This window comes from Marmota monax, unplaced genomic scaffold (assembly GCF_021218885.2).
Source record: "Marmota monax isolate L192 unplaced genomic scaffold, Marmota_monax_Labrador192_F-V1.1 WCK01_AAM20220418_F8-fsc00016, whole genome shotgun sequence".
Lineage (NCBI taxonomy): Eukaryota > Metazoa > Chordata > Mammalia > Rodentia > Sciuridae > Marmota > Marmota monax.
This window is the reverse complement of record NW_026695209.1, coordinates 10427008-10439155: the sequence shown is the minus strand read 5'-3', so window position 1 is coordinate 10439155 and position 12148 is coordinate 10427008. Positions and strand designations below refer to the sequence as shown.

Genomic DNA, 12148 nt, shown 5'->3' with positions numbered 1-12148 from the left:
CAATGGGAATTAGAGACTGAGCAGAAGGAAAGGGGTTAGAAAATTAAAAAAAAAAAAAAAAAAGAGTGAACAGATAAAGCAGAAAATACAACACACAAAAAAGAAAGCAATGTAAGCCAGGTAGGGGGAAGGAAATATCAGAATTATATGTCAATGTGGGGATAAAGAAAAAGAAAGAAAGCACAGATGAAAATAAGCCAAAATGTTATTTTGTTTACATTCACGGAGATGATAATTTGGAGGGTAAGTCCTCCACAAAGTTTCCTGTCAGGTCTAGCTGTTCCTGTTATCCTAGGAAACTTTCATTTTCAAAATATTTATGTATTTCTTCCCTACTCTATCTTTTCAGTAAGTGAGGTTAATATTATCCCTATTTTACAGAAGAAAAAGGAGGCGGTTTTGTTGTGAAACAAAAAAATCTTAAACCTTTTAGTTGGATACAATCCCATTTACCATTTTTGCTTTTGTTGCCTGTACTTTGGGAGCTATATCTGAGATCTGGGGTAGTAAAATAGAGGATATCATTGTTACACAGACCAATATTATGGGCTTTCTCCCTGTGCTAGCTTTTAGTAGTTTTTCATTTCAGAACTTACAGGTAAGTCTTTAAATTCATATTAAATTCATTTTTGCCTAAGATAAGGGTCCAATTTCATTTTTCTTCATGGGACTATTCAATTTTCCCAGCACCATTTACTGACAAGACTGTTCTTTTCCCATTTTGGTACCTTTGGGAAAATCAATAGACCGTAAATGTGTATGCTTATTTCTGGGATCTCTATGCTATTCCCTTGGTCAATGTATCTATTTTTATGTCAGCATTGTACTATTTTCACTAGCACAGGATTCATCTAAAGCTTCTAACAATGTGATCACAGTAGCACATGTTTTTGTAAATTTTACGTAAGGAATCACAGTCTTCAGAGAGCTTCTCCCTCTTTCCTTTCTGTCTTTCCCTCCATCATGCATTGCCTCATATTGGATGACATTTGGACATTTTGAGCAACTGGGTGAGAGGCATTGAGATAGGGATGCATTTAGATGAAGTAGAATTTATGGAGGGGGGGTGTTGTTCTAGGTCTCTCATGTATGGCTATCATTTGCTGTTCCAGGGTAGACATAGTTCCCAGATATGTCCTATGGCTGTAAGCAACAGAGAAAACAGAAGACTTAGAATGGAGACATCAAGAAGCCACTTTGGGGAAATTTTTTCTAGTCATCAAATCTATAAAATTGTAAGCATAAAGATTCAGTTGTTTTTGGAGCCTACTCAAAGTGGTGATTCCCTCCTGTCAGGAATATATTCAATAATGTAGCATGTATGATGACAAGTAAACAATTTTTATTTTATTTTTCAGGCAAGATCAATAGAAGTAATGCAAACTTCTATTGTGTTATTATTCTATTGTATTAAGTTGGTTTATTATGAATCCTAACTATAATAATAGAGGAAAAATATCAATAGTCATGCTGGAAAAAACTTTTATTTTTGTTCCCTTTAGAATATATTACAACATTTTCATATGAAAAAATTACCAATTAATTTTCAACAAAAATTTAGGGGGAAATCTATTGTAAAGGTATGTCAGGCAGCATAAAAGTATCTTATTTTTCACAATTTTTGATATCTATGGTTTTTGTCAGCTTTAAAATGTTTCGTTATTATTTCATTTCTCACTGTGAATTACTACTTATGTTCATGCTTAATTTTTGATTAGTAAAAAAGTATTGTGAATTTTTCTTAAAGAAGATCTCTAAATTGCAAATAATTTTAGTTTCCATGATACTTGGATTTGATCCTAGAGGTAAGTCAGGTAGTTTTCTAAAGATCACATGACAATTGAGCACAGAACTGCTGAATTCTCTTCAACCTTCTGTCCAGCATTTCAGACTGCTTTGGATGTGTATTCCAGGAGTTATGCACACATTTAATAATGCCACAAACACATGCATATCAAAAGATTGCAACCCTGAAGGAATTGACTACTAAGCCAATAATGTTATTAAACGGCAAGTTTAAGGATATTAAAAGGGAAAGCAAAAAATACCTAATCTGCTATTTTCTTTTTATATATAGATGAATGGAAAGTATAAATATAATTCAACAATCAATTGGAATAACATCAAATATGAAATACAAAGACCTTGATTAAAGTTCTTGCTCCACTTCTAAGGAGCCTGGTGATTGTGGGAGATCTGATTAATTGTTCCCATAATACTTTCTTTTTCTTCCTTTTAATGTTAGTCCCTAAGATGTAGCCTCCCAACTAGACTACATTCCCTGCCTATCTCTGGGTTAGTTATAGTCATATGACTGAATTTTGGCCAATGGTTGCAAGTGAAAATTATGTGGATAATTCTGCATAATATTTTTATGATTTTTTCTTTCTTTCTTTTGAGACAGGTGAGAAAGGGTCTTACTAAGTTGCTCAGTCTGGCCTTGAACTGTGACCTCCTGACTCAGCTTACTGAGGAGCTAAAATTACTATAGTGGACCATCATGCCCAGCATCTTGACAGATTTAAAGAGTACTGGTTGGAAATGTATGATATGTCAAAATCATTGTATTGTCTTGAACAACTAATTAAAAAAAAAAAGAGTACTGGTTAGGAATATTTGTGGAAGATTCCTCTATTTGGGTTTATCTGATGTTTTAATGATTGGAGGGATCATGTTTTAGAGGCATTTATTTATTTTGCAGAATCAAACTCAGGGCCTTGCCCATGCTAGGCAAGTTCCCTACCACTGAACAACATCCCTAACTCTTAGAGGTTTTTAATTTTAACATAAAGGTAATATAGAATAAAAAGGAAAGGAGAGAAGGGGAGATGGAGAGAGAATAAACTCACTGTTCTAATAATTACTTCATTAGCTCTAACTGCTGTTCTATTGGTATGTTCCTATAGTAGAATAGAATTTTGTACTCTAGCTCTATGATTACTATTTGTTTTGTTTTGTTTTGCTTTGTTTTTGTCATTGTTGTTGTACTGGGGATTGAATGCAGAATTTACAATTCAGATACATCTCCAGTCCTTTTTATTTTGAGACAGGATCCTGTTAAATTGTTAAGGCTGGCCTCAGACTTTCAACCTTCCTGCTTCAGCCTCTCTAGTTGCTGATATTACAGGCATGCAACACCGTGCCCAGCTCTATGAAGTACCTTTGAGAATCACAAGAATATACTCTGCTTCCTTTCTTTCTCTTGATACTGCTGAACAGACCTGAGTTGCCCTCTATCTGTCCATGTTGTCATCCTGGAAAGATGCCTTATAAAGCACACAATATGAGTACAGAACTTGATAACACATAGGCAAGGGTACACTGGAGCTGGCATCTAGTCTAGTTGTACAAAGGTTTATTTTATTTTTAAAAAAATATTTATTTTTTAGTTTTAAGTGGACACAATATCTTCATTTTATAATATGTGGTGCTGAGGATCGAACTCAGTGCCTCAAGCATGCTAGGCAAGCACTCCACCGCTGAGCCACAACCCCAGCCCCCAAAGGTTTATTTTAGAAAAGTTGGCTACCGAGAGCTCCATATCAGAGTGAACTGTCAGCAAATGCTTACTACTTTGGGAAAGTTTTTCATTGTTGTTTTGTCTTTTTAAAGGAGAGAAAAGAGAAGAGAGGGTGCAGGAGAGGAGAGAGGGAAGGAAGGAAAAAAATTACAATATTACAAAATCAAATGCTAATTATAGATGAGAAAAAAGATGAGACTTGGTGAATTTAGGAAAATGAGGGAAAACAAGGAAACTGAAATCTTTTGGGGTGCTCACTTTTAGTTTGATTTCTCAGACATAGTAAGGGGAAACATCATTTTGATTGGGACAGGAATTAGCCTACCTATTTCTTTATTGCCCTTACTTTTCAAATTGTGCAAATCCTGGGCAAAAGCCTGCTGTAACTGAAACTTTGGGTTTTTTACATACCTGCACTTAGTTATGATCCAAGTACAGTTAGCAGTTGTGGAAGGGGTTGCATGCTTCCAGAAGGATGGATTGACAAGAAGCAGAAAGTGTAGTTATAGATCATGGTAGCAATTCCAAAAATATTCAGAACCACTGTTCCAACACTTCTACATACTGTATTCCCATGTTGAAACCTTCAACATTTAACATTTATATTCTCTCACCCTTCTTTTTTGGTGTATGTTAATATGTTTGATCACAAATCTCTTCCCTTTGAAAGTCCTATGCATTTTTCCTTGGTTATTTCTTGAGGGCAGTTTTCAAGTTATAATGACAGCTTTTTATTTAATCTTAAAAATTTTGCTTTAGTATCAAGAAATCTCGATATTGTTCTTTAGAAGTTATTGAACACAACTCAGAAATTTCTGTCACATATATCTACTCACATTTAAGATAAAGGGCATTCATATCTATTTATAGTACTATGTTACTAGGGATCCTATGTTTTATCCTAACTAAATATACTGTATTATGGAAAAATATACAAGATTGTTCCTGTATTTTCATTATGACTATGATTGACTTGCTGTGACATTCCATCCTACAAATTAATACATTGTAAGTGCTAAAATGTCTTCATTCCAAAGAAATACATAAACAAGGAAGGGAAGTAATTTAATTTTAGCTCTTATTTAACTTTGACTTCGTGGTTCCTAGTTTGGGGTGACAGCCACAAAAAGTCAGGCAAATCCCCAGGATGCCAAACCACAAGGCAATTTCCGGCAACAGCAAGGGATTGCAGCTCTGTTCCTAGAAAAGTCCCCAAATATAACTTTTTCACGACAAGTGTTTTAAGGCAAACAGGATTACATTCTCTTGCTTATGAACATTCATCCATCTATTGTATAAACATGTGCACTTCCCTTTTGCAGCTGTTATCATGTCTCTCTTCACCCTGAGGTTAGGGACTTCCTTATTTTATTGGTCCAGCTGACAGCATCCTGTGGTCTTCTCTACCCAGTCCTCCACTTGCTTGCCTCCTCCCCCTCTCTTAGCACCACTCCCGGCCTTAACTGTTTTTATCACTCTTTTCTTCTTTGATGACAGAGCAGAGTTGAGTTTCATAACTCTGGATTTGTGGACATGCTTGATTGAGTCCAAATTGGAACTCAAAATGTGTTTCTCTTTGGGAATTCATGTAGTAGACCACCTTCTTCACTTGTGGGTTTTTTCCTTGACTTTGGAACCAAATCATCACACAATAATGGTCACATGGAAGGTATGTTTAACACCAGTTAGGGGGAGGGAAGGTGTCGATTTATGAAAAATTGAAATTATCTGAGCTTCTAGCTCTATTCATGTACTATTCATATTCACTTAGTTTAAAAATGGATTGTGATTTTTAAGAGATCTATCAGTTTTGAAGTAATCAAAACTGCTATTAATGTATAATATAGCAATTCAGTCAAAGTGAATAACAAGCCTCAGTAGACTGGCTTCTCAGGGAACTTTGTTCTTATTTACAAAAGTGTTGTAATTCTAAAATTTTGCCAAAGGACAGCTATGTGAAATCTGGATAATGGAAGATAATTTTGAATCTCTTTCACTGCTCCCACATCTAAAATGTGTGTGTTTCGAAAGCAGATTTAGAAGGTAGATGGTGTTTTACTAGACTATTTATGCTTTAAAAAATTTTTTTTCCCTAAAGGAAATGTCTCCTGAGGCCTACTTGGGAATTTACTGAGAAATAATTGGGTAAGAAAGAAAAGAATCATTTGTTTTGGTGAGACAGAATATACAGCTGATCAACAAAGTCCTATGGCTGTAGGAGTGAGGATAGTCTCATTAACTAAAATGAAAAACTCAAAATGAGAATCACTCAGAAAATAAAACATTAAATGAAATAGAAAGCAGCTTTTTAAAGTTAGAATTAAATGATTAAGTCACACAAAAACAGTCTGTAGGGAGCCACTTTGAATGACCCACACTTTCCAGTCCTGAAGCAAGAGGCTCTGACCAATCACTACATTTCGGGTGACTTGGGCGTTGTCCCAGCTCAGGAAGTAGAAGGCATGTCTGCAGATGTAAGTGTCATCCCTGAGGTTGAATTACATTCATCTGTCCCTTGTAACCCTGCCCCTTCTGGCCTTTTTTGGATAGAACTTTCTAAGAACAAGAGTACCCCAATAAAAGCCCACTTCCAAACGTGCTCGATCTCTATTGCCAGCCTCTCGTGACTTTCTCTTGCTCTCCTTTTTGGGGAGCCTGAGGCCAAGAGCTGAGAAACCATCCAGAAGCTTCTTTAAAGGTAAAGTGTGTCTGCATTTTATTTGGAGTCCCTGGAAATTCACATGAGTGACCCCAAGTTCAGCTGCTCATACAGAACAGGGGCAGCAATAATATTTTCTTTGATGAAAGAAAAATGTATAATTTGAGGGATAAAACATGGAGGAACAGAATGGGAAGAATAAGCAAAATATATGAAGGACTTTCATTCAATAGACAAAAATCTTCCAATTAATGCTTTATTCTTTTTTAAAGTATGGTGGGAATTAGGTTTTGTAGGGGTAAAGAGAACTTTCCCATGATCCTCTGAAGTTTTGATAAAGTACATCTATGAAATAAATAGACATATATCAGACAGGTATATATCACAAGGAAAAAAAAAGTGGGTACTCAACAATCCAGTGAAATGTAAGAGCTTATATGCTGACTTCAGTGGAGAGAGAGGAGGGGCATGTGGGCAACTTAGGGGAGATAATCGAGGTATCTGAACAACTGGTGATAGACTGTGACATAGACTGTCTGGATGTGGTGTTAACCTTTGGTCTTCTTTCCAATGCTTTGAGTCAATTTTCTCCAATGAAGAGATTCCTGGGGAGGGGATATGACACAATTTTATTCTTTAAGGAGGATCCAGTTTCAAGGTAGGCAAGGAATATTTAGAGAAAATTTCTGTCTGTGCTTTGGGGAAGAAAGAGAAATGAGAGACAGGAGGGCAGGAGGAGGTCAGAGAGACCTTGGTTCTCATTTAGTTCAAAGCAGGGAGCAATCCAAAGTGCCATACTTTGGAGTATCATTTCCTGAGCCCCAGTAGTTCTTTCTAAAACATGAATCTCTCAAGTATGACTGTGTCTTTTACTGTTTGACTTTTAGACTCTGAATTTCTTGCCTTTCTAAAAGCAGCTTTACAGAAATATGCAATCTAAAGTATCAGGGGACTGATGAGTAGCAAGGAGATGGGACTGCCTGAGAAGAACCAGGGCAGTGAGGGAACGAGAGGAGATGAGAATGCAGAAAAGAAATTGCATCTTACTGCAGAAACATCTGTTCTTGGGGAAAGAAGGACATGAGGGGCCCTGTGCTTATAGAAAGGAAAATCAAAGTCAAATGTCACATCAGACTAGTGGGAAGGAAAGGCCAAGTCCAGGAAACTAGGTCTGGGTCGAGTGGTTTAACATGCAGAGATTCAGGTCTGTATTGTGAGATTCACAAAGATCAAGTTCAGGACCAATAATCAGAATTGCAAGTTAGCAGAACTCAGTTCACATAGTTGAGTACATGAAGAGCATATGCCGTGCCAGGAACTTTGTTGAGTGCGGAAGGTGCAGCCAGAGATGCAAGCTAGGGTTTGTGGGTATCCAGGGGCTTAAATGACAGGGGGCATTAGCAGGATGAGATGTGGGTAAGTGAAGGGCAGTATGGGGTGGAGGGATATCTTTTTGTAATTCATTTTAAGTTTATGGTTGAGGCCCCTACCATAAAAGACAGATTAACAGGAGATAATCACATAGGTTATTTAAATGTTTTATGTGACACAGGAGTTTTCATCAGCAGATGAAAACCTGAAGAAGTAGTTAAGCCTAAGTGTATAGTTTTAATTAATAGGTTATTATAAAAAGTAGACAGTTGGCCTGATTTCAATCCACAGTACCCCCACCCTGCCAAAAAAGTAGGCAGACATGGAGAAATATAATGGTACAAAGCAGGTATGAACTAAATGTAATAAGTTAGGGAAATTTAGCAAGTCCTATTTGTTCAGATTTTTCTCTGTGTCCCATTTGAGGTAAGGATGTTCCTTTCCTTATGCTATAGAGAAGGTACCTTTCACACCATGGTTTTATGACCTGCTTCAGAGGATAGTAGAATTTTCCCTAGATTTCATGACTTGTTTCAGGGAATAAGGGCAGAGGAAGTTCAGAGAGACCTTCCTGCTTCTGTGGTTTTTCTCAAATTCCTTCAGCTTAAAATACTCTGGGGTAGTGTTTCCTGAACCCCATCATTGGCAAAGGCAGGCAGAGATATGAGTGGATGTCTATTACTTTCTATTTAAAAGAAAAAAAAGTCCTGTTAATATTACAGTACACACAGTTTTAAAGGAGGTACAAGTGAGTTTATCCAATGACATTTCAGAGCTATATTCCTGAGTATTCAAGGGGACCAGAACCTGAACAAATGGTGGTGACATTCTTGAACATGAGTCTGGGAGCTCACTGAAGAAGGAAACTTATCTTAGTCTTCTTTGGGTCACAGGAACTAGAGCTCAGAACTGAGTTGTGGTTCAGTAAAGTATTCACTCTTCTTTATATTATCCTTTCAAATTCTTTGTTAGTGACTTTGGAAGAGTAGTTTTTGTCATCCCAGAAAAGATTTGAACACTTCAAAATAGATTCTATTGATGAGTATCAAAGTGACAATTGTAAGGCAAATTTAGCTTACTGACTTATGGTCTCTCTCTCTCTCTCTCTCTCTCTCTGTATGTATGTGTGTGTGTGTGTGTGTGTGTGTGTGTGAGAGAGAGAGAGAGAGAGAGAGAGAGTGTTCAGCTCAGATTTTAATTTATTGTTGCATTTGGATTCCTTGGAAGAGGGAGAAATTCTCCAGTTATTCTCAGTCACAATCCCTCCTTATTATATGATGCAGTTATTTCAATAGCCTCATACTTGATGGCATTTGAGTTTGTCCCTTTCTCAAAACCTGGGAAGCAAAGAGTGAACTCACATGTAAGAAACAAAATTTGTTAAGTTTGAAAACAGGATGTTTTCAAATTTGCATGGCTGCATTAAGTTACTTCCTAAACTAGAGACAGATAGTCATGTCCTCTTATTTGCTGAATTAGTTTGTCCAGTAAACAGTCACCCTGTCAGGAAGACTACAAAATTCTTCTTAAGGACCTACCCAATGGTTTAAGCACTCCAGCTAGCCTGGTCATATTTACAAACACCATAATTTCCAGATACCATCAGAGACAGATGGCAGTTGGTTTACAAAATTCTCTTGGTACATATTAATGCTTAGTGCTAAATTTTCTAAACACTGATGTCAGATTTTAGACCTGGTCAATGTGTCCAGCATCAGCCATCCTCTGTGGTCAAAGCAACACTTCCCCCGCCTAAAAAACTGCTTTGCATTTCCTTCTCAGACTTAAGTATCCATCCAGAGTGAAAATCCCTTCCAAGTAACTATGGACTCTGGTTGACCCTGAGAAGGTTTTTCTAGTTCAGGATCCTGTGAACAGAGTTGGACCTTTGGTAACTTGTCTAGATTCTGTATGTAAATAAACACATTTGATTATAAGCAACAGGTTTGCTTACCTCCAGTTTCCTTGAATCATTAAACCTTGCTGGAATAACAAGTTTCCTTTTCACCTTTGAGCACTGTACCCACTCCACTGCTTCAAGTTCCTCTACATTTACTTAACTAAGGAATACTTCTCAAAACTTTCTAAAAAGGAGAAGATTTGCCTGGGCAAGACTTCCTCTAATTTATTTTTAAACCATATCAGGTATCTTGTGTGCTCCTGCACAGGCACCCTATTGCATTTATGTGTTTTATATGAGGATTTGCATTGATTTAAAAAATAAAAAAACTTGAATATGAAGAATACATAAAGAAAGATGATCAAATCTAGTAGTGTGGGTAAATTGAATGAAATAGTTACTTGAATTATAAAGTATGTGAGGCTATGGGATTCAGTTTTTAGAAAGCTCTTTTTGGAGATTGGAAGATGACAGATTAGAGGCACCAGCACTCACCTGCTTCTTCACCAGATTAAACTAGAACAACAGGTGTGTAGGTATAGTTGAGGTGGGTGTCATAGGAAAGCGCTGGAGTGCCATGCTAGAGTAAGTGACCGGATGAAACTCAGAAATACTGGGTATATTAGAATAGCAAACAAAAACAAAAACAAAAACAAAAACAGAGCTCCCCAGCACCAAGTTTCTTTTTCACCTTTGAGCACTGTACCCTGTGTTTGGGGCTCAGCAGGAGGAAGGAAGTATCCTCCAGAATAAGTAAAAGAGAGAGGATCTTAGAGAACTCCACAAGCAGAGCACTCAGAATCTTGCAAACATACAGTCTATAAGAGACCTGGGATTTACAAAGCTAGTTGGTTCTAGGGAAGAAGTTCTCTGCACTTCCAAAAGTATTCATACAGTTTCTAACTGGGAGCAATCTTAGGAAGGGTTCTGTTATCTGAGTTTACTGCTCTGGTTGTCAGAAGCCTCTTCATTTTTCTATCTTCAAGACTCAAGGGCCTCTTCACTGGATCGGTGAACCTGCTGCGCTGAGAGACGGTTTGGACTCAAGGAAGTGACTTTGTCATAAAACTGCTGAGAGTTCTCTTTGGTGAGAAGCAAGGTCTGCTATTTGGAGGGAAGTAGAGGTGCTTTCCTTTAAGGACTGATTTTGGGAAATACGCTATTACAGCTTGCCAGAATAGAATAGTTGTGTGGGATTTGTTCTTTTCTTTGTTGTTGTTGGTTTTGGTATTATTATTGTTACTATTTTTACTTAGTTTTTACCTTGTTTCTTTATATGATTTGTTTTCATTTGTTGTTATTACTTGCTTTTCTTTTTTTTGTGTGTGGGGCTGGGAATTGAGCCCAACACTTTGAGCATGTTGGGTAGATGGTGTGCCACTGAACTACCCTCCCAACCCAGCTGAGAAAAATTTTACCTTACTTCACCTATGACCCAACCCTGTTGGAACCTTGGTAGATAATTCAACTTAAAGAATAAGGAATATAAAATCTCCAGTTGATTACCTGCACCAAGTAGGCATGGCTAGGGGTGGGGTGGGGGCTGAAGACCTGTTTCTTGTCATTCACCTTTGTAGCAACAGCAGTGAGCACACAAAAGTTGGACACTTCGCCTACAAGGGACCTCAGCCTAGGTTTCTTCCTGCACATTGATGACAAGACTGGAGAAGTAACCTCAGGGGATGTACCTCATATTTTTTGCTGTCTACATCATATCTGAACTATGATGGTCAGATGACTGTATTTTTGTGGATTTGTCTCTGTGACTTCTATTCTGTACAATTGATTTGTGTCTGTTTTTGTGCTAACACCATGCAGTTTTTATTACTAAACTATATATTATAATTTGAATTCAGGTATTTTGGTGTCTCCAGCACTGCTTTTTTGGCTTAGAATTGCCTAGACTATTCTAGTTCTTTTATTCTTCCAAATAATTGACATTTTTTTCCCTAGTTTTATGAAGATTGTCATTGGTATTTTAATGGGGATTGCATTGAATCTCTATATTACTTTTGATTAGCTTTGCGCAGTGGCAGTATCGTAGCCAATGAGGTTTATCCGAGGCGCGATTATTGCTAATTGAAAACTTTTGCTAGTGTGGGCATTTTAATCAATATTATTTCTGCCTATCTGTGAACATTGAAGGTCTTTCTACTTGTGTTGTCTTTAATCTTTAAGCAAATGGCAATAAAATTATTAATTCAACAAGGATAAAATAAATATATGAGTGAATTAAGAAAATCAATATAGAATATGAAACATCAATTAAATAAAGAATTAGGGATTCTGAAAAAGTACCAGATTGAAATTTTAGAAATAAAAAGCTCAGTAAGTCAAATTAAAATGCAGTTGAAAGCCTTACTAAAAGACTAGGTTAAGCAGAAGAAAGAATCAGGAAGTGAAGGCAAGGTTGATAAATTATCACATTCAGATCATAATGAAGAAAAAAATGAGAGAGAATGAAAATGACATATATGGTCTGTGGGACACCATCAAAAGACTAAATGTATATATAATTGGCAAAGACAAAGCAGCAGAACTATAGGCTAAAGGCATTGAAAACCTATTCAGGGAAATAATAGCAGAACATTTTCTAAATCTTGGAAAAGATATGGACATTTAGGTACAGGAGGAATTTATATCCCCAAATAGACATGATCAGAAAAGAACCTATCTGTGACACATTGAACTGCCAAAA

At 36.8% G+C, this 12148-nt stretch overlaps 1 non-coding gene across 1 annotated transcript; it reads left to right on the top strand.

Moving 5' to 3' along the window:
* Positions 1-11468: 11468 nt before the first annotated feature.
* On the top strand, positions 11469-11604 carry LOC124083822 (U4 spliceosomal RNA). The gene has a single exon (XR_009225538.1). It is a non-coding gene; the product is annotated as a U4 spliceosomal RNA (small nuclear RNA).
* The last annotated feature ends 544 nt before the right edge of the window (positions 11605-12148 follow it).